This window comes from Pteropus medius, unplaced genomic scaffold (assembly GCF_902729225.1).
Source record: "Pteropus medius unplaced genomic scaffold, Ma_sr-lr_union100, whole genome shotgun sequence".
NCBI lineage: Eukaryota > Metazoa > Chordata > Mammalia > Chiroptera > Pteropodidae > Pteropus > Pteropus medius.
The window spans coordinates 17,004,098-17,008,190 of record NW_024349800.1 but is presented as its reverse complement, the minus strand read 5'-3'; the positions used below and the strand labels follow the sequence as shown (position 1 = coordinate 17,008,190).

At 35.2% G+C, this 4,093-nt stretch overlaps 1 pseudogene; it reads left to right on the top strand.

Annotated features, from left to right (window-relative positions):
* The first annotated feature begins 435 nt into the window (after positions 1-435).
* Positions 436-554, top strand: LOC120622651 (uncharacterized; annotated as a pseudogene).
* The last annotated feature ends 3,539 nt before the right edge of the window (positions 555-4,093 follow it).

Sequence of the window (4,093 nt, the reverse complement as noted above, 5' to 3'; positions counted from 1 at the left end):
TGTTCTAGGCCATTTTTAGATAAGGGACTTGAGCATTTGTAAATTTTTGTATTCGCAGAGGACCTGGAACAAATCTGCCACTGATACTGAAGAATAATTGAAGTCTTAGGGGAGTCAAAAGTTATATGTGAATTTTTAACCGTGCAGTGGATTGGCACCTGTATCCCTGCATTGTTCAAAGATCAACTGTATACACTGTGACTATAATACATAGCTCTGATTTTTTCTATGAATTCTAGACTGCCTTCATGAAACATACACTTGGATGTTTATAAGGTATATATTCCTCCATTCATCATTCTTCACATACCCCTAACCAGCTCTCTCATCATTCCCCAAGTCAGTAATTGTCAATCTTATAACCTAATTTCTCAAGCCAAAGGTATCAGAATCATTCCCAATTTCTCCCTTTCTCTTCCTCTTATCTAAATTCTAGTCTACGACCATACCACCTTGAATAAGCCCGATCTTGTCTCATCTCGGAAGCCAAGCAGGGTTGGGCCTAGTTAGTACTTGGATGGGAGAACACCAAGGAAGACCAGGTGCTGTAGGTGTAAAAACTAAAAAATAAAATTTAAGAGATAGTAAGCATACAAGCTCCTTGCAATCTGTGAGGTCAACCAAGGGTTGCCTCGCCTAAAAAAATTAAATTAAAATAAAATAAAATAAAAAATAAATAAGTAAATAAATTCTATAGCAAGCCTTATTCATACTATCTCTAAAATATATTTGAAAACAATTTACTTCTGAATAGTGGAATTACATCATCATTATTTCACACCACTGATTAATTAAGGCATCTGAGCAATGATTCTCAATGATCTGGTATTATATGCCTCCTAATGGAAGGACACTTGCCTAAGAAGAGAAAAAAAAATCAAACTTGAATCCAATTAAAATTCTAGCTCTAAGTGCCAATTTACAGAAGATACAGGAAATAAAAGAACATATAAAATGATGCCATTAAGATGTAAGTAGGAAAATCCAAATTGATGAACACTCTTCAATAAATAAATTACGAGAAAAAGGAAACCATTTAAAACTGGAATCATATCCCATCTTTTTCACCTTGTCTCCCTTAATATCCTTCCCTAATCTTCTTGTTCAGCTGAAATAAAATCTAAACTTCATACCTACGAGATCCTTTGTAACCTGAATTCTGATAATCTCTTCAAATGTGTCCTGTACCATTCTCTCTGATGCTCATGGTCCACCCTGAGGTTCTTTTTGTCTTTCAAACATGCCATACTTGTTCCAGTTCAGGGTCTTTGTCTCAGAAATCCCCTCTGCTGACAGGCTCTTCCTTCCCTCTGGCTGGCTTCTTCTTGTTATTCTGGTTTTAGAAGGCCTTTTTTGGTACCACCAAAAAAAAGAAGATACTCTGTCATGGTAGTTAGGTAGCTAGTTTGTTCATTTATTACCATTTTATCCACTAAAATGTAAGCTTCATTGGAAGAGGAACTTTTTCTATCTTTTTCAGTATTATATTCCCTGTGCCCAGAACTGCCACTCAACAAACATAACTTGAATAAGTCAATGAATTAATTTACATAGAATCTGTTTCTCTTTCAGTTCTACAATTGTATAAATCTTTCTTCAACAAGTATGTGACTAAGAAGACTGAACACAAAAGAGTTAATCTCTCATGTTGTAGGCGCGTGACTTTTACAGTTAACCTCTCTAAGCCTCTGTCTACTCTGTAAAACAAGGATCCTGCTAGATTGTAAGCACTGAGTTATTGTCCCCTATCTTTCTCATGATGGTCCAAGTAACTGGTTACTTAACTAGTTTGTACATTTGGTCTAACCCATTCTTTACACTGTAGCTTGAGTTATCTTTAAAAAATTAGATCATGTTATGTCAGTACTTAAAAACTTTCGACAGCTTCCTGTCACTCCTTAAGATACTCTGCTAGGCCCTGAGTGATCTGGCCTCTTTGCCCATCCTCAGCCCTCTTCGTGAAACTCTTAAGTACACTATAACCTTCTTACAGGAATAATATAATGAAACAGAGTAATAGAAATCGAACACGATATTCTCCTTCTGTAAAACAGAGTAGTAGAAATGCCTCCTGATATCTAACGCATGTGGTAGATCACCATATCACCCGAGCATACTTCATAAAAGCATTTTATCCATACATCTTACTTAGTGTATTAACAACAAAATTTCCTTGGCTATTTTCCCCCTACTATATTAATGTTTAAACTTTCTTGTCCCCCATTCACCTTATATTGGCCTTTTCTAAATGTATTCTTTTTCAGAAAATTAATTTTCTCAAGATCATCTTGTAGTTTATTCCTGGTTTCTAGAATGTTAAGAATTGTCACCAAATTTAGTAATATCTGCAGATTTCATGAGCAAATTCTTAATTATATTGTCTTAGATTTATTCATTGCAATTACCATGAGTTAGAGCAATATGCCTTCCTAAAGTTTGGAGAAGATCAATTATGTTAAATATTTCAAATATCAGAATTTGTGTCAGATCAGAGACAAATCTAGATTAGACAAAACATAAGAAACATCATTTAAGGAACTTTTTTATCCCCAAAAGATTAGGTAAACTGACATATCATGTGCTTTTTTTTTCCCTTTGTGGTTTTATGATCTTTTATTTACAGGCTCTATAGGATTTTCAGTCTAAATGCAATTAATTAATTTGCATTCAAGTTGTTTTCCTTTTTAATACACAGCAGTTTCCATCCTAATGTAGCATATTGATTTAACATTCTTTTAAAATATCATTTTAAGATCTCAAGTATATAAAGGAAAATAGATGTAATATATTAATGCTGGCTTATATACATATTCTACTTGACATTTATATGGAACATACAAGAAAATAGCTCCTTTCATTTCAGAATGGTTGTCATGTCTTTGATTAGAAAGCAAGAAGCCGAACTGCATTCTGGGACATTGTGTCTTGAAAACAGTCCATGTTTTTATCCAAAGAGACATCTGAAGAGATACAGACAGCTGCAGACCCATCCCACGGCTGAGAAGAGCCATCCAGAGAGTCCTGATGAGGCAGCTGCCTGCAGTCCATGGGGTAATGGCTGACCTCTGAACCCTCCTGACAGCTAGCCTTCTTGTCATCCTGCTGTGCAACAAGTCAAATTAGGCTATAATTGCTCTGCAGACAACAGGCTGCAATTATACATTCAAGTCTCAGAGTCTGGCAGGAGGGAGATGATTGTGGCTGGAAGGGGATGAGGAGAAGTCAAAAAGTCACAAGACAAACCGCTTTTTGATACTTTTCTCTAAAAAAAAAGTCTGACTGTAATATGTGCTCCCTGAAGAGGATCAAACCACACTGGAGAGCTACCATTCTCTTATTCAAAGTACCACAAACACATTGGTTTCATAGACTTCAGTAGATGGATACACCAACGGCTATGTGACTGTCTAATAAGGAAAAAGAAAGACAGTTGTGGTTCCCAGAAGTTCCTGTGCAGACGCTGTTTACTGTTACTGATTCATTTTAATTAAACAAAAAACAAATAAATAATAATAATAATAAGGGACCAGATCGGGACTGGGAGATATATGACACACAGTCATACATTTCAATATGTTCTAGCAGATCGACTACTTCGTTTTTGCTATTTAATTTATGTAAAGTCTAGGAACTATTCATTAGAGGAAGCCATAGTTATTCTGAGCAAATATTTCTAAAGCCCTATTTTAAAATATGCAAAATATTTTGCTCCAGCAAATTAAGTAGGCTGGACAGTATAGGAATATCAATAGAGTAGGTCTGCCCTGGCTGCCTTTGAGACTGCAAAATTATCAGCATTTTCTACCCTCTCTGTCCAAAGTTATAGATTTATTACACAATTTAGAGTTTTTTTAGGAATGAGATAACTTGCATTGGTTTACCAAATTTCTGACATTTGCTTGTCCTGTGTCTGCTTGAATGCCTCTAGGATTAAACACTATCTCTTAATGAGGCAACCCAGGCCATCTAGAAATAGTGCTATTAAAAATATCTTCATGTTAAAACAAAATTTTTTGCTTTAGTTACCTTTGTATACTAGTCTCTGGTCACATTTCACTTGGAAAATCTTGTAATATTTAAAGATAACAATAAT